Here is a 22,732-nt window from a genome sequence, read left to right as displayed (position 1 = left end):
GTGTACAGTATCTGAGCGCGCACACACACAAGACACAACTGTGTACAGTGTCTGAGCACACACGCACACACAGGACACAGGTGTTTACAGTTACTGAGCACACACACAGGACACAACAACTGTGTACATTATCTGAGCGCACACACACAGGACGCAACAACAGTGTGCAATATCTGAGCACACACACAAAGGACACAACTGTATACAGTATCTGATCACACACTCAGGGCACATCAATTGTGGAACATATCTGAGCACACACACTGGACACAACTCTGCACATTATATGAGCACAAACACAGGACAAAACAACGGTGTACAGTATCTGAGCACACACACAGGACACAACAACTGTGTATAGTATCTGAACAAAGACACAGGACATAAATGTGTACAGTATCTGAGCACGCACACACACACAGTGCACAACACCTGTGTACAATATCTGAGCACACACAAAAGATAAAACAACTGTGTGCAGTATCTGAGCACAAAAAATGACACAACTGTGAACAGTATCTGAGTGCGCACATTCAGGACACAACAACTGTATACATTATCTGAGCGCACACACACAGGACGCAACAACAGTGTGCAATATCTGAGCACACACACAAAGGACACAACTGTATACAGTATCTGATCACACACTCAGGGCACATCAACTGTGGAACATATCTGAGCACACACACTGGACACAACTCTGCACATTATATGAGCACAAACACAGGACAAAACAATGGTGTACAGTATCTGAGTACACAGGCAAGACACAACAACTGTGTATAGTATCTGAACAAAGACACAGGACATAAATGTGTACAGTATCTGAGCACGCACACACACACAGTGCACAACACCTGTGTACAATATCTGAGCACACACAAAAGATAAAACAACTGTGTGCAGTATCTGAGCACAAAAAATGACACAACTGTGAACAGTATCTGAGTGCGCACATTCAGGACACAACAACTGTGTACAATATCTGACCACACATACAGGAAACAACAACTGCGTAAATTATCTGAGCACACACACGTAGGACACAACAACTGTGTATAGTATCTGAGTACACACACAGGGCATAACGACTGTGCAAATTACCTGAGCACACACAAAGGACACCACACCTGTGTACAATATCTGAGCACACACACAGGACACAGCAACTGTGTACAGTATCAGAGCACATACACATACAGGACACAAGAACTGTGTACAGTATCTGAGCATACACACTCACATACACAGAGGACAGAACGGGGAACAATCTGCGTACACACACAGGACACAACTGTGTACAGTATTTGAGAACACACACACAGAGGACACAACAACTGTATACATTATCTGTGCACATGGACACAGGATACAACAAGTGTTTACAGTATCTGAGCACAGACACAAAGGACACAACAGCTTTGTACAGTATCTGAGCGCACATAAAGCACACACAGGACACAACTGTGTACAGTGTCTGAGTACAAACACAGGTCACAACCTCTTTGTATAGTATATGAGCACACACACAGGACACAACTGTGTACAATGTCTGAGTACACACACAGGTGACAACATCATTATATATTATCTGAGCACACACAGGACACAACTGTGCACAGTATATGAGCACACTCACATGACACAACTGTGTACAGTATCTGACCACACACACAGGACATAACAACTGTGTACAGAATCTGAGCACACACACGCACAGAGTACATAACAACTGTATATAGTTTGTGAGCAAAAGCACACATACAAGACACAACAACTGTCTACAGTATCTGAGCACACACAGCACACATCTGTGAACAATATACGAGCACACAAATACAAAGTACACAAAAACTGTGTACAGTATCTGAGCACACACAGCACACACACAGGACACAACTGTGTACTGTGTCTGAGTACACACACCGGACACAACATCTGTGTATAGTATCTGAGCAGACACACAGGACACAACTGTGTACAGTATCTGAGCGCACACACACAATCAAGACACAACAACTGTGTACAGTATCTGAGCACACACACGCACACAGGACACAGGTGTATAAAGTATCTGAGCGCACACACAGGACACAACAACTGTGTACAATATCTGAGTGCACACACAGGACACAACTGTGTACAGTATCTGAGTACACACACAGGACACAACAACTGTGTACAGTATCTGAACAAACACAGGACACAGCCACTGTGTAGAGTATCGGAGCACATACACATACAGGACACAAGAACTGTTTACAATATCTCGGCAAACACACACCCAATCACACACAGGACACAACAGTGCACAGTATTTGAGTGCACAAACACACACAGGAAACGTCAACTGTGCACAGAGTGTGAACGCGCACACAAACAGGACACATAACCTGTGTACAATATCCGAACACACACAAAGGAGACAACATATGTGTACAGTATCTGAGCACACACACAGGACATAACAACTGTGTACGTTATCTGAGCAGACACAAACTCAAAAGGACACAACAACGGTGTACAGTATCTGAGCACAAACAGGACACAACAACTGTGTACAGTATCTGAGCATACACATGACACAAATGTGTATAATATCTGAGCACGCACACCACACACACAGAACACAACAATTGTGTTCATTATCTGACCACAAACACACAGGGCACAACAGCTGTGTACAGTATCTCAGCACACACAGCACACAACAACTGTGTACATTATATGAGTACACACACAGGACACAACAACTGTGTACAGTATGAGAGCACACACACAGGACACAACAACTGTTTACAGTATCTGAGCACACACACAAAGGACACAACTGTACAGTATTTGAGAACACACACACAGAGGACACAACAACAGTGTACATTATCTGAGCACACACACAGGACACAACAACTGCTTACAGTATCTGAGCACACACACTGGACACAACAACTGTGTACAGTACCTGAGCGCGTGCACACACAGGACACAAAATCTGGGCATAGTATATGAGCACACTCGCATGACACAACTGTGCACAGTATCTGACCACACACACAAGCGGGACACAAAAACTGTGTACAGTATCTGAGCACACACAGGACAATACTGTGTACAGTATCTGAGCATGCACACACAAGACACAAAAACTGTGCACAGTATATCAGCACACTCACATGACACAACTGTGTACAGTATCTGACCACACACACGGGACACAACAACTGTATACAGTTTGTGAACACACACACACATACAAGGCAGAACAACTGTGTACAGTATCTGAGCACACACAGAGCACACAACTGTGAACAATATCCGAGCACACAAACACAAAGTACAAAACAACTGTGTACAGTATCTGAGCACATGCACCACACACAGGACTCAACAACTATGTACAGTATCTGAGCGCACACACAGGACATGACAACTGTTTACAGTATCTGAGCACACACACAGCACACACAGGTCACAACTGTGTACAGTGTCTGAGTACACACACAGAACACAGCATCTGTGTATAGTATCTGAGCACACACACAGGACACAACTGTGTACAGTATCTGAGAACGCACACACACAAGACACAACAACTGTGTACAGTATCTGAGCACACACACGCACACATGACAAAGGTGTATACTGTATCTAAGCGAGCACACAGGACACAACAACTGTGTACAATATCTGAGCACACACACAAAGGACACAACTGTGTACAGTATCTGATCACACACTCAGGACACAACAAATGTTGAACATATCTGAGTACACTAACACAGGACGAAAAACTGCCTACAATATCTTAGCACGCAGGACACAACAACTGTTTACAGTATCTGAGTACACACACAGGATACAACAACTGTGTACATTATCTGAGCACACACAGCATACACACAGGACACAACTGTGTACAGTGTCTGAGTACACAAACAGGACACAACATCTGTGTATAGTATCTGAGCACACACACAGGACACAACTGTGTACAGTATCTGAGCACGCACACACCCAAGACACAACAACTGTGTACATTATCTGAGCACACACACAAAGGACACAACTGTGTACAGTATTTGAGAATACACACACAGAGGACACAACAACTGTGTACAGTATCTGAGCACACGCACACAGGACACGACAAATGTTTACAATATCTGAGCAGACAGACAAAGTAAACAACAACTCTGTACAGTATCTGAATACACAGGCAGGACACAACTGTGTACAGTATCTGAGAACACACACAGCACACAGCATCTGGGTACAGTATCTGAACAAACACACAGGACACAACTGTGTACAGTATCTGTGCAAACACACACAGGATACAACAACTGTGTACAGTATCTAAGCACACACACAGGAAACAACAACTGGGTACAGTATCTGAGCGCGCGCGCACACACACAGGATACAAAATCTGTGCAAAGTATATGAGCACACTCACATGACACAACTGTGTACAGTATCTAACCACACACGGGACACAAAAACTGTGTACAGCATCTGAGTACACACACAGGACACAGCAACTGTGTACAGTATCTGAACAAACACACAGGACACAACTGTGTACAGTATCTTAGTGCGCGCACACACACAAGACACAAAAACTGTGCACAGTATATAAGGACGCACACATGACACAACTGTGTACATTATTTGACCACACACACATGGGACACAACAAGTGTGTGTAGTATCTGAGCACAAACGCACACAGTGCACAACACCTGTGTACAATATCTGAGCACACACACACAGGACACAACAACTGTGTACAATATCTGACCAGACACACAGGACACAACAACTGCGTACATTTTCTGAGCACACACACGTAGGACACAACAACTGTGTATAGTATCTGAGTACACACACAGGGCATAACAACTGTGAAAATTACCTGAGCACACACACAGGACACCACACCTGTGTACAATATCTGAGCACACACACTGGACACAGCAACTGTGTACAGTATCGGAGCACATACACATACAGGATACAAGAACTGTGTACAGTATCTGAGCACACACGCACATACACAGAGGACAGAACGGTGAACAATATCTGAGTGCACACACAGGAGACAACTGTGTACAGTATTTGGGAATACACACACAGAGGACACACCAACTGTGTACAGTATCTGAGCACACGCACACAGTACACAACAGAAGTTTACAGTACCTGAGCACACACACAAAGTATACAACAACTCTGTACAGTATCTGAGTACACAGGCAGGACACAACAAATGTGTACAGTATCTGAGAACACACAAAGGACACAGCAACTGTGTACAGTATCTGAACAAACACACAGGACACAACTGTGTACCGTGTCTGTGCAAACACACACAGGATACAACAACTGTGTACAGTATCTGAGCAGACACAGGAAACAACAACTGTTTACAGTATCTAAGCACACACACATAGGAAACAACAACTGGGTACAGTATCTGAGAGTGCGCACACACAGGATACAAAATCTGTGCACAGTAAATGAGCACACTCACATGACACAACTGTGTACAGTATCTAAGCACACACGGGACACAACAACTGTGTACAGCATCTGAGTACACACACAGGACACAGCAACTGTGTACAGTATCTGAACAAACACACAGGACACAATTGTGTACAGTATCTGAGCGCGCACACACACAAGACACAAACACTGTGCACAGTATATGAGAACGCACACATGACACAACTGTGTACATTATCTGACCACACACACAACAAGTGTGCATAGTATCTGAGCACACACATACGCACACAGTGCACAACAACTGTGTACAATATCTGAGCACACACACAAGACAAAACAACTGCGTGCAGTATCTGAGCACAAAAAAGGACACAACTGTGAACAGTATCTGAGTGCACACACACAGGACACAACAACTGTGTACAATATCTGAGCACACACACAGGACACAACAACTGCGTACATTATCTGAGCGTACACACGTAGGACAAAACAACTGTGTATAGTATCTGAGTACACACAGGGCACAACAACTGTGTAAATTACCTGAGCACACACACAGGACACCACACCTGCGTACATTATCTGAGTATATACACATAGGACACAACAACTGTGTACAGTATCGGAGCACATACACATACAGGACACAAGAACGGTGTACAGTATCTGAGCACACACACACTCACATACTCAGAGGACAGAATGGTGAACAATATCTGAGTGCACACACAGACAGGACACAACTGTGTACAGTATTTGAGAACACACAAACAGAGGACACAACAACTGTGTACAGTATCTGAGCACACCCACACAGGACACAACAAATGTTTACAGTATCTGAGCACACACACAAAGGACACAACAACTGCGTACAGTATTTGAGCACACACAAAGCACACAGAAAGGACACAACTCTGTACAGTGTCTGAGAACATACACAGGTCACAACATCTTTGTATAGTATCTGAGCACACACACAGGATACAGCAATTGTGTACAGTTTCTGAGCACACACACGCACACATGAAAAAACTGTGTACAATATCTGAGCGCACACACAGGACACAACAACTGTGTACATTATCTGATCGCGCACATACAGGATACAACAACTGTGTATAATGTCTGAGCACACACACAAAGGACACAACTGTGTACAGTATCTGATCACAAACTCAGGACAGAACAACTGTGGAACATATCTGAGTACACTAACACAGGACGAAAAACTGTCTACAATATCTTAGCACACAGGACACAACAACTGTTTACAGTATCTGAGCAGACACAGGATACAACAACTGTGTACAGTCTCTGAGCACACACACAGCATACACACAGGACACAACTGTGTACAGTGTCTGAGTACACAAACAGGACACAACATCTGTGTATAGTATCTGAGCACACACACAGGACACAACTGTGTACAGTATCTGAGCACGCACACATCCAAGACACAACAACTGTGTACAGTATCTGAGCACACACACGCACACAGGACACAGGTGTATAGAGTATCTGAGGATGCACACACTCAGGACACAACAACTGTGTACATTATCTGAGCACACACACAGGACACAACAACTGTGTACAATATCTGAGCACACACACAAAGGACACAACTGTGTACAGTATCTGATCACACACTCTGGACACAACAACTGTGGAACATATCTGAGCACACACACAGGACACAACAACTCTGTACATTTGATGAGCACAAACACAGGACACAACAACTCTGTACAGTGTCTGAGTACACACACAGGTCACAACATCTTTGTATAGTATCTGAGCACACACAGGATACAACAACTGTGTACAGTTTCTGAGCACACACAGGACACAAGAGCTGTGTACATTATCTGAGCATCACGCAGAAACAGGACATAACAACTGTGTACAAAATCTGAGTGCACACACACAGGACACAACTGTGTACAGTGTCTGATCACACACTCAGTACACAACAACTGTGCAAAATATCTGAGTACACTCACACACAGGAAGCAAAAACTGTCTACAGTATCTTAGCACAAACATACAGGACAGAACAACTGTGTACAGTATCCTAGCACACACATACAGCACGCAACAACTGTGTACAGTATCTGAGCACATAAACACAGGACACAAATGTGTACAGTATCAGAGCACACACACAAGACACAACAACTGTGTACAGTATCCGAGCACACGCACACAAAAGACACAACAACTGTTTACAGTATCAGAGCGCACACAAACAGGACAAAACAACTGTGTACAGTATCTGGCCATGCAACAGGACGCAACAACTGAATACAGTATCTGAGCACGCAACAGGACATAACTGTGTACAGTATCTGAGCACACACCCACACAGGACTCAAAAACGGTGTACATTATCTAACCAAAAACACAGGACACAACAACTGTGTACAGTATTTGAGCAATACACACAGGACACAACAACTGTGTATAGTATCTGAGCACATTCACACAGGACACAACAACTGTGTACAGTATCTGAGCACACACACACAGGACACAACAGCTGTGTACATTATCTGAGTACACACACAGGACACAGCAACTGTGCACAGTACATGAGCACACTCAAATGACACAACTGTGTACAGTATCTGACCACACACACGGGACACAACAACTGTGTACAGAATCTGAGCATACACACGCACACAGTGCACAGGAACTGTATACAGTATGTGAGCACACACACATACAAGACACAACAACTGTGTACATTATCTGAGCACACACAGCACACAACTGTGAACAATATCCGAGCACACAAACATAAAGTACACAACTGTGTACAGTATCTCAGCACATGCACCACACACAGGTCACAACAACTGTGTACAGTATCTGATCAAAAGAAACAACAATTGTGTCCACTATCTGAACACACACATGACACAACTACCGTGTACAGTATCTGATCACACATGCACAAACGACACAACAACTGTGTACTGTATCTGAGCACACACAGAGGACACAACTGTGTACAGTATCTGAAAAGACACACAGTACACAACTGTGTACAGTATCTGTTTACACACACAGGACACAACAACTGTGTACATTATCAGAGCACACACACAGGACACAGCAACTGTGTACAGTATCGGAGCACATTCACAACCAAACAGGACACAACAATTGTGTATGTATCTGAGCACACAGGCGCACAGAGGACATATCAACTGTGTACAATATCTGAGCACACACAAACAGGACAAAACAACTGTGTATATTATCTCAGCACAAACACAGAAAACAACAACTGTGTACAGTATCTAAGCACACACAAACAGGACACAACAACTTTGTACATTATCTGATCAAATGCACAAGTCACAACACCTGTGCACAGTATCTGAGCACCGACACACAGGACACCACAACTGTGTACAGTTTCTGAGCACACACAGTACACAACAACTGTGTACAGTATCTGAGCACACACAGCACACACACAGGAGACAACAGTGTACAGTATCTGTTTACACACAGGACACAACTGTGTACATTATCAGAGCACACACAGGACACATCTGTGTACAGTATCACAGCGCGCGCACACACCCACAAAACACAACAACTGTGTACAGTTTCTGAAAATACACACAGTGTACAGTATCTGACCACACACACTAGACACAACAACTGTTTACAATATCTGGGCACACACATGCACACAGGACACAACAACTGTGTACAGAATCAGGGCACAAACAAACAGGACACAACAATTGTGTACATTATCTGAGCACACACGCACACAGAGGACATATCAACTGTGTACAATATTTGAGCGCACACAAACAGGACAAAACAACTGTGTATATTATCTCAGCACAAACACAGAACACAACAACTGCGTACAGTATCTGTGTACACACAGGACGCAAAAACTGAGTACAGTATCTGAGCACACAAGAGGACACAACAACTGAGTACATTATCTGAGCACACACACACAGGACACAAAAACTGTGTACATTATCTAACCACAAACAGAGGACACAACTGTGTACAGTATCTGAGCACATACACACAGGACACAACAACTGTGTATCGTATCTGAGCACATTCACACAGGATACAACAACTGTGTACAGTATCTGAGCAAACACACAGGACACAACAGCTGTGTACATTATCTGAGCACAAACAGCACACACACAGTACACAACGGTGTACAATATCTGAGTACACACACAGGATACAACTGTATACAGTATCTGCGTACACACAAAGGACACAACAACTGAGTACAGTATCTGAGTACACACACAGGTCACAGCAACTGTGTACAGTATCTGAGCACACACACAGGACACAACTGTGTACAGTATCTAAGCACGCACACACACAAGACACAAAAATTTACACAATATATGAGCACACTCACATCACACAACTGTGTACAGTATCTGACCACACACATAAACACACGGGACACAACAACTGAGCACAGTATCTGAGTACACACGCGCGCACAGTGCACAACAACTGTGTACATTATGTGATCATACACACAAGACACAACAACTGTGTACAGTTTTTGAGCACAAAGAAAGCACACAACTGTGCAGAGTATCTGAGTGCACACACAGGAAACGACAACTGTGTACTGTATCTAAACACACAGGACACAGCCACTGCATAGAGTATCGGAGCACATACACATACAGGACACAAGAACTGTTTACAGTATCTCAACACCCACCCATTCACACACAGGACACTTTGGTGCACAGTATCTGAGTGCACAAACACACACAGGAAACAACGACTGTGCACAGAGTCTGAGCGCACTCACACAAACAGGACACATGAACTGTGTACAGTATCTGAGCACACACACAGGACTCAACAACTGTGTACAATATCCGAGCACACAAAGGAGACAAGAAATGTGTACAGTATCTGAGCACACACACAGGACATAACAACTGTGTACATTATCGGAGTAGACACAAACTCAAAGGACACAACAACGGTGTACAATGTCTGAGCACAAACAGGACACAACAACTGTGTACAGTATCTGAGCACACACACAGGACACAACTATGTACAGCATCTGAGCATACACAGGATACAAATGTGTATAATATCTCAGCACACAGAGTACACAACAACCGTTTACAGTATCTGAGCACGCACACCACACACACAGAGCACAAAAACTGCTTACATTATCTGACCACAAACACATAGGACACAACGGCTGTGTACAGTATCTCAGCACACAAACACAGCACACAACAAATGTGTACATTATATGAGCACACACAGGACACAACAACTGTGTACAGTATCTGAGTACACACAAAGGACACAACAACTGTGTACTGTATCTGAACACACACAGGACACAGGCACTGAGTATTGGAGCACATACACATACAGGACACAAGAACTGTTTACAGGATCTCAGCACACACACACCCACTCACACACAGGACACAACGGTGCATAATATCTGAGTGCACAAACATACACAGGAAAAAGAAACTGTGCACAGAGTCTGAGCGCACACACAAAAAGGACACATAAACTGTGTACAGTATCTGAGCACACACAGGACTCAACAACTGTGTACAATTTCCGATCACACACACACAAAGGAGACAACAAATGTGTACAGTGTCTGAGCGCGCACACACAGGACACGGGTCACAACAACTGTGTACAGAATCTGAGCACACACACGCACAGAGTGCACAACAACTGTATACAGTTTGTGATCACACACACATACAAGTCACAACAACTGTGTACAGTATCTGAGCGCACACAGCATACAATTGTGAACAATATCTGAGCACACAAACACAAAGTACACAACAAACCTGTACAGTATCTGAGCACATGCACCACACACACGCACAATAACTATGTACAGTATCTGAGCGCACACACAGGACATGACAGCTGTTTACAGTATCTGAGCACACACACATAGGACACAAAAACTGTGTACAGTATCTGAGCACACACACAGCACACACACAGAACACAACTGTGTACAGTGTCTGAGTACACACAGGACACAACATCTGTGTATATCATCTGAGCACACACACAGGACACAACTGTGTACAGTATCTGTGTGTGCACACACAAGACACGACAACTGTGTACAGTATCTGAGCACACACACACACACAGGACACAGGTGTATACAGTATCTGAGCACACACACAGGACACAACAACTGTGTACATTATGTGAGCACACACACAGGACACAGCAACTGTGTACAATATCTGAGCACACACACAAAGGACACAACTGTGTACAGTATCTGATCACACACTCAGGACACAACAATTGTGCAACATATCTGAGTACACTAACACAGGACGCAAAACTGTCTACAATATCTTAGCACACACAGGACAAAACAACTGTTTTTAGTATCTTAGCACACACACAGGATGCAACAACAGTGTACAGTATTTGAGCACACACACAGGACACAACTGTGTACAGAATCAGAGCACACACAGGACACAACAACTGTGCGCAGTATCTGAGTACACACACAGGCACAACAATTATCTGAGCACAAACACAGGACAGAACAATTGGGTACAGTATCTGAGCACACACACAAATACAATGGTCACAACAACTGTGTACAGTAACTGCGCACACAAACACACAAACAACGCAACAAAAGTTGGCAGTATCTGAGCACACACACAAAATACACAACTGTGTACATTATCTTAGCACACACAACATACAACTGTGTACAGTATCTGAGCAGACACACACAGGACTCAACAACTGTGTACTTTATCTGAGCACACACAAACACAGGACACAACTGTGCACAGTATCAGAACACACACACAGGATACAACAACTGTGCGCAGTATCTGATTGCACACGCACACACAGGACACAACTGTGAACATTATCTGAATATACACACATAGGACACAACAGCTGTGTAAATTACCTGAGCACACACACAGGACACAACAAATGTGCGCTGTGTCTGAGCGCACACACATAAACAGGACCCAAAACTTTGTACAGCATCTGAGCGCACACACACAGGACACAACAGCTGAACAGTATCTGAGCTCACACACACCACACAGGACACAAAAATTGTGTACATTACCCGAGCACACATACCCAACGGACACAGCAACTGTGTACAGTATCTGAGCACACACACAGGACATTCCCAATATGTACAGTATCTCAGCACACACACACTCAAAGGACACTACCACGGTGTAAAATATCTGAGCACAAACAGGACACAACAACGGTGTACAGTATCTGAGCACACACAATGGACACAACTGCTTACAGTATCTAAGCACACACAGGAGAAAAATGTCTCCAATATCTGAGCACACACAGGGCACAACAACCGTGTACAGTATCTGAGCAAACACACACGGGACACAACAATTGTGTACAGTATCTGAGAACAAATACAGACAGGACACAACAGCTGTGCACAGTATCTGAGCACACACACAAAGGACACAACAACTGTGTACGTTATCAGAGCACACACAGGACACAACAACTGTGTACAATATCTGAGTAAGGACATAACAGGACGCGACAAATGTGTACACTATCTGAGCACACACACACAGGACACAACAACTGTGTCCAGTATCTGAGCATTCACATAGCACACACACAGGACACAACAGCTGTGTACAGTATCTGAGTACACAGACAGGACACCACAACTTTGTACAATATCTGAACACACATAAATGACACAACAACAGTGTACAGTATTCGAGCACACACACACCGGAAACAGCTGTGTACAGTATTTGCGCGCACACACACAGGACACAACAACTGTGTACTGTATCTGAACACACACACAGGACACAACAACTGTTTACAGTATCTGAACACTCACACACAGGACACAACAACAGTGCACATTATCTGAGCACACACACATCACACACAAAGCACAAAACAACTGTGTACAGTGTCTCAGTACACATAAAGGAGATAACAACTGTGTGCAGTATCTGAGCACACACACAGGACACAACAACTGTGTACAATATCTGAGTACGCATACACACAGGAGGCAACAACTGTGTACAGTATTTGACCACACACACAGGACACAACTGTGTACAGAATCAGAGCACACACAGGACACAACAACTGTGCGCAGTCTCTGAGTGCACACACACACAGGCACAACAACTGCCTACATTATCTGAGCACTAACACAGGGCACAACAATTGGGTACAGTATCTGAGCACATACACTTACAATGATCACAACAACTGTGTACAGTAACTGAGCACACAAACACACAAACATCGCAACAAATGTGGACAGTATCTGAGGACTCACACAAACACAAAATAGACAACTGTGTACTGTATGTGAGCACACACACCACACAACTGTGTAAAGTATCTGAGCAGACACACACAGGACACAACAACTGTGTACAGTATCTGAGCACACACACAGGACACAAATGTGTACAGTATCAGAACACACACATGGGATACAACAACTGTGCACAGTATCGGAGTGCACATGCACACACAGGACACAACAACTGCGAACATTATCTGAGCACACACAGGACACAACAACTGTGTACAGTATCTGAGTATACACACATAGGACACAACAGCTGTGTAAATTACATGAGCACAGACAGGACACAACAACTGTGTACAGTATCGGAGCACACACACAGGACACAGCAACTGTGCACAGTATCAGAGCAAATTCACATACAGGACACAAGAACTGTGTACAGTATCTGAGCACAATCACACACAGGACAGAACGGTGCACATTATCTGATTGCACACACACTCACAGGACACAACAACTGTGCACAGTGTCTGAGCGCACACACACAAACAGTGCACAAAAACTTTGTACAGCATCTGAGCACACACACACAGGACACAACAGCTGAACAATATCTGAGCACACACACACACACCACACAGGACACAAAAATTGTGTACAATACCCGAGCACACATACCCAAAGGACACAACAACTGTGTACAGTATCTGAGCACACACACACAGGACATTACAAATATGTACAGTATCTCAGCACACACACTCAAAGGAAACTAACACGCTGCAAAGTATCTGAGCACAAACAGGACACAACAACTGTGTACAGTATCTGAGCACACAAACACAGGACACAACAACTGTGTACATTATCGGAGCACACACACAGGACAAATCAACTGTGTACCTTGTCTCAGTACACATACAAGACACCACAACTGTGTGCAGTATCTAAACACACACACACACAGGACACAACAACTGTTTACAGTATCTGAGCACTCACACACAGGACACAACAACTGTGCACAGTATCTGAGCACACACACAAAGCACAAAAAAACTGTGTACAGTGTCTCAGTACACATACAGGACATAACAACTGTGTACAGTATCTGAGCACACACACAGGGATAACAACTGTGTACAGTATCTGAGCATTCTCATAGCACACACAGGATAGAACAACTGTGTACAGTATCTGAGTAGACAGACAGGACAAAACAACTTTATACAATATCTGAACACACAAAAATGACACAACAACTGTGTACAGTATTCGAGCACACACACACTCACAGGAAACAGCTTTGTACAGCATTTGAGCACACACACAGGACACAACAGCTGTGTACAGTATCTGAACACACACACATGGCACAACAACTGTTTACAGTATCTAAGCACTCACACACAGGACACAACAACTGTGTACAGTATCTGAGCACACACAAATCACACACACTGTACAAAACAACTGTGTTCAGCGTCTCCGTTCACATACAGGACATAAGGACTCTGTGCAGTATCTGAGCACACACACAGGACACAACAACTGTGTACAGTATCTGAGCACACACACAGGACACAACTGTGCACAGTATCTGAACAAACACACAGGACACAACAACTGTGTACAATATCTGAGTACACATACACACAGGGCGCAACAACTATGTACAGTATTTGAGCACACACACAGGACACAACTGGGTACAGAATCAGAGCACACACAGGACACAACAACTGTGCACAGTCTCTGAGTGCACACACACAGGCACAACAACTGCCTACATTATCTGAGCACTAACACAGGGCACAACACTTAGGTACAGTATCTGATCACATACACTTACAATGATCACAACAACTGTGTATAGTAACTGAGCACACAAACACACAAACATCGCAACAAATGAGGACAGTATTTGAGCACTCTCACACACACAAAAGAGACAACTGTGTACTGTATGTGAGCACACACACCACACAACTGTGTAAAGTATCTGAGCAGGCACACACAGGAAACAAATGTGTACAGTATCAGAACACACACACGGGATACAACAATGTGCGCAGTATCGGCGTGAACACGCACACACAGGAAACAAAAACTGCGGAAATTACCTGAGCACACACACAGGAGACAACAACTGTGTACAACATCTGAGTATACACACATAGGACACAACAGCTGTGTAAATTACATGAGCACACACAGGACACAACAACTGTGTACAGTATCGGAGCACATACACAGGACACAGCAACTGTGTACAGTATCGGAGCAATTTCACATACAGGAAACAAGAACTGTGTACAGTATCTGAGCACAATCACACACAGGACAGAACGGTGCACATTATCTGATTGCACACACACAGGACACAACAACTGTGCACAGTGTCTGAGCGCACACACACAAACAGTACACAAAAACTTTGTACAGCATCTGAGCACACACACACAGGACACAACAGCTGATCAGTATCTGAGCACACACACACACCACACAGGACATAGAAATTGTGTACAATACCCGAGCACACATACCCAAAGGACACAACAACTGTGTACAGTATCAGAACACACACACAGGATACAACAACTGTGCGCAGTATCTGATTGCACATGCACACACAGGACACAACAACTGTGAACATTATCTGAGCACACACACAGAGGACACAACAACTGTGTACAGTATCTGAGTATACACACATAGCACACATCAGCTGTGTAAATTACTTCAGCACACACACGATATAACAAATGTGCACAGTGTCTGAGCGCACACACACAAACAGGATCCAAAACTTTGTACAGCATCTGAGCGCACACACAAAGGGCACAACAGCTGAACAGTATCTGAGCACACACACACCACACAGGACACAAAATTTGTCTACAATACCCGAGCACACATACCCAAAGGAGACAATAACTGTGTACAGTATCTGAGCACACACAGACAGGACATTACAAATATTTACATTAACTCAGCACACACAAACCCAAAGGACACTACCACGGTGTAAAGTATCTGAGCACAAACAGGACACAACAACTGTGTACAGTATCTGAGCGCACACAATGGACACAACTGCGTATAGTATCTGAGCACACGCAGGAGAAAAATTTGTCCAATATCATAGCACACACAGGGCACAACAACCGTGTACAGTATCTGAGCAAACACACAACACACACAGGACACAACAATTGTGTACAGTATCTAAGAACAAATACAGACAGGACACAACAGCTGTGCACAGTATCTGAGCACACACACACAGGACACAACAACTATGTACATTATCGAAGCACACACAGGACACAACAACTGTGTACAATATCTGATTATGCACATAACATGAAGCGACAAATGTGTACAGTATCTGAGCACACACACTGGACACAACAACTGTGTCCAGTATCTGAGCATTCACATAGCACACACACAGGACACAACAACTCTGTACAATATCTGAACACACACAAATGACACAACTGTGTACAGTATTCGAGCACACACACCGGAAATAGCTGTGTAAACTATTTGCAAACACACACAGGACACAATAACTGTGTACTGTATCTGAACACACACACAGGACACAACAACTGTTTACAGTACCTGAACAATCACAGACAGGACACAACAACTGTTTACAGTATTTGAGCACACACACACAGTATACAACAACTTTGTACAGTATCTGAGCACACACACACAGGACACAACTGTGTACAGAATCAGAGCACACACAAGACACAACAACTGTGCGCAGTCTCTGAGTGCACACACACACAGGCACAACAACTGCCTACATTATCTGAGCACTAACACAGGGCACAACAATTGGGTACAATATCTGAGCACATACACTCACAATGATCACAACAACTGTGTACAGTAACAATGCACACAAACACACAAACATCGCAACAAATGTGGACAGTATCTGAGCACTCACACACACACAAAATAGACAACTGTGTACTGTATGTGAGCACACACACCACACAACTGTGTAAAGTATCTGAGCAGACACACACAGGACACAAGAACTGTGTACAGTATCTGAGCACAATCACACACAGGACAGAACGGTGCACATTATCTGATTGCACACACACGCAGGACACAACAACTGTGCACAGTATCTGAGCGCACACACACAAACAGTACACAAAAACTTTGTACAGCATCTGAGCACACACACACAGGACACAACAGCTGAACAGTATCTGAGCACACACACACCACACAGGACACAGAAATTGTGTACAATATCCGAGCACACATACCCAAAGGACACAACAACTGTATACAGTATCTGAGCACACACACACAGGACATTACAAATATGTACAATATCTCAGCACACACACACTCAAATGACACTAACACGCTGCAAAGTATCTGAGCACAAACAAGACACAACAACTGTGTACAGTATCTGAGCACACACAATGGACACAACTGCGTACAGTATCTGAGCACACACAGGAGAAAAATGTGTCCATTATCAGAGCACACACAGGGTACAACAACCGTGCACAGTATCTGAGCAAACACATAGCACACACACAGGACACAACAACTGTGTACAGTATCTGAGAACAAATACAGACAGGACACAACAGCTGTGTACTGTATCTGAGCACACAAATACAGGACACAACAACTGTGTACATTATCGGAGCACACACACAGGACACAACAACTGTGTACCTTGTCTCAGTACACATACAGGACACCACAACTGTGTGCAGTATCTAAACACACACACACAGGACACAACAACTGTTTACAGTATCTGAGCACTCACACACAGGACACAACAACTGTGCACAGTATCTGAGCACACACACATCAGACACAAAGCACAAAACAACTGTGTACAGTGTCTCAGTACACATACAGGACATAACAACTGTGTGCAGTATCTGAGCACACACACAGGACACAACAACTGTGTACAATATCTGAGTACACATACACACAGGAGGCAACAACTGTGTACAGTATTTGACCACATGCACACAGGACACAACTGTGTACAGAATCAGAGCACACACAGGACACAACAACTGTGCGTAGTCTCTGGGTGTACACACACACACAGGCACAACAACTGCCTACATTATCTTAGCACTAACACAGGGCACAACAATTGGGTACAGTATCTGAGCGCATACACTTACAATGATCACAACAACTGTGTACAGTAACTGAGCACACAAACAAACAAACATCGCAACAAATGTGGACAGTATCTGAGCACTCACACACACACAAAATAGACAACTGTGTACTGTATGTGAGCACACACAACACACAACTGTGTAAAGTATCTGAGCAGACACACACAGGACACAAGAACTGTGTACAGTATCTGAGCACACACACACTGGACACAAATGTGTACAATATCAGAACACACACAGGGGATACAACAACTCTGCACAGTATCGGAGTGCACACGCACACACAGGACACAACAACTGCGAACATTATCTGAGCACACACACACACAGGACACAACAACTGTGTGCAGTATCTGAGTATACACACAAAGGACACAACAGCGGTTAAGTTACATGAGCACAGACAGGACACAACAACTGTGTACAGTATCGGAGCACACACACAGGACACAGCAACTGTGCACAGTATCAGAGCAAATTCACATACAGGACACAAGAACTGTGTACAGTATCTGAGCACAATCACACACAGGACAGAACGTTGCACATTATCTGATTGCACACACACGCGCAGGACACAACAACTGTGCACAGTGTCTGAGCGCACACACACAAACAGTACACAAAAACTTTGTATAGCATCTGAGCACACACACAGGACACAACAGCTGAACAGTGTCTGAGCACACACACCACACAGGACACAAAAATTGTGTACAATACCCGAGCACACATACCCAAAGGACACAACAACTGTGTACAGTATCTGAGCACACACACACAGGACATTACAAATATGTACAATATCTCAGCACACACACACACTCAAAGGACACTAACACGCTGCAAAGTATCTGAGCACAAACAAGACACAACAACTGTGTACAGTATCTGAGCACACACAATGGACACAACTGCGTACAGTATCTGAGCACACACAGGAGAAAAATGTGTCCATTATCAGAGCACACACAGGGTACAACAACCGTGCACAGTATCTGAGCAAACACATAGCACACACACAGGACACAACAACTGTGTACAGTATCTGAGAACAAATACAGACAGGACACAACAGCTGTGTACAGTATCTGAGCACACAAATACAGGACACAACAACTGTGTACATTATCGGAGCACACACACAGGACACAACAACTGTGTACCTTGTCTCAGTACACATACAGGACTCCACAACTGTGTGCAGTATCTAAACACACATACACAGGACACAACATCTGTTTACAGTATCTGAGCACTCACACAAAGGACACAACAACTGTGCACAGTATCTGAGCACACACACATCAGACACAAAGCACAAAACAACTGTGTACAGTGTCTCAGTACACATACAGGACATAACAACTGTGTGCAGTATCTGAGCACACACACAGGACACAACAACTGTGTACAATATCTGAGTACACATACACACAGGAGGCAACAACTGTGTACAGTATTTGACCACATACACACAGGACACAACTGTGTACAGAATCAGAGCACACACAGGACACAACAACTGTGCGCAGTCTCTGGGTGCACACACACACACAGGCACAACAACTGCCTACATTATCTTAGCACTAACACAGGGCACAACAATTGGGTACAGTATCTGAGCACATACACTTACAATGATCACAACAACTGTGTACAGTAACTGAGCACACAAACAAACAAACATCGCAACAAATGTGGACAGTATCTGAGCACTCACACACACACAAAATAGACAACTGTGTACTGTATGTGAGCACACACAACACACAACTGTGTAAAGTATCTGAGCAGACACACACAGGACACAACAACTGTGTACAGTATCGGAGCACATACACAGGACACAACAACTGTGCACATTATCGGAGCACACACAGGGCACAACAACGGTGTACATTGTCTCAGTACACATACAGGACACAACAACTGTGTGCAGTATCTGAGCACACAAACACAGGGACAACAACTGTGTACAGTGTCTGAGCACTCACACATCACACACACAGGACAAAACAACTGTATACATTGTCTGAATACACATACAGGACACAACTAATGTGTGCAGTATCTGAGCACACAAACAGCATAGAGCAACTGTGTCCAGTATCTGAGCATTCTCATAGCACACACACAGGGCACAACAACTTTGTACAGTGTCTGAACACACACAAATGACACAACAACTGTGTACAGTATTCAATCACACGCACACATACACAGGAAACAGCTTTGTACAGTATTTGAGCACACACACACAGGACATAACAACTGTGTACAGTATCTGAATACACACACACAGGACACAACAACTGTTTACAGTATCTGAGCACTCACAGAGAGGACACAACAACTGTGTACAGTATCTGAGCACACACACATCACACACACAGCACAAAACAACTGTGTTCAGTGTCTTAGTATACATACAGGACATAACAACTGTGTGCAGTATCTGAGTACACACACAGGACACAACAACTGTGCACAATATCTGAGTATGCACACAACAGGATGCAACAACTGTGTACAGTATCTTAGCCCACACAAACAGGACACAACAACTGTGTACAGTATCTGAGCACACACACAGGACACAACTGTGTACAGTATCTGAACACACACGGGATACAATAACTGTGTACAATATCTGAGTACGCATACATACAGGACGCAACAACTGTGTACAGTATTTGAGCACACACACAGGACACAACTGGGTACAGAATCAGACCACCCTCAGGACACAACAACTGTGCGCAGTATCTGAGTGCACACACACAGGCACAACAACTGCGAACATTATCTGAGCACACACACACACAAGACACAACAACTGTTTCAAGTATCTGAGCATTCACATAGCACACACACAGGACACAACAACGGTGTACAGTATCTGAGTACACACATATCACACACACAGCACAAAAAAACTGTGTTCAGTGTCTCAGTACACATACAGTACTTTACAACTCTGTGCAGTATCTGAGCACACACACAGGACACATCAACAGTGTACAATATCTGAGTATGCACACAACAGGATAGAACAACTGTGTACAGTATCTGAGTACACACACACAGGACACAACTGTGTACAGTATCTGAACACACACACAGGACACAACAACTGCGTACAATATCAGAGTATGCATACACACAGGACACAACAACTGTGTACAGTATTTGAGCACACACACAGGACACAACTGTGTACAGAATCAGAGCACACACAGGACACAACAACTGTTTGCAGTATCTGAGTGCACACACACATACAATGGTCACAACAAAAGTGTACAGTAACTGAGCACACAAACACACAAACAACGCTACAAATGTGGACAGTATCTGAGCACACACACAAAATACACAACTGTGTACTGTATCTGAGCACACACAAACAAAATACACAACTGTGTACTGTATCTGAGCACACACACCACACAACTGTGTACAGTATCTGAGCACACACACAGGACACAACTGTGTATAGTATCAGAACACACACACAGGATACAACAACTGTGTGCAGTATCTGAGTGCACATGCACACAACGGACACAACAACTGCGAACATTATCTGAGCACACACACAGGACACAACAACTGTGTACAGTATCTG

The sequence above is a fragment of the Cetorhinus maximus genome, chromosome 20 (assembly GCF_964194155.1).
Source record: "Cetorhinus maximus chromosome 20, sCetMax3.hap1.1, whole genome shotgun sequence".
Classification (NCBI taxonomy): domain Eukaryota; kingdom Metazoa; phylum Chordata; class Chondrichthyes; order Lamniformes; family Cetorhinidae; genus Cetorhinus; species Cetorhinus maximus.
This window is presented reverse-complemented; position numbering follows the sequence as displayed.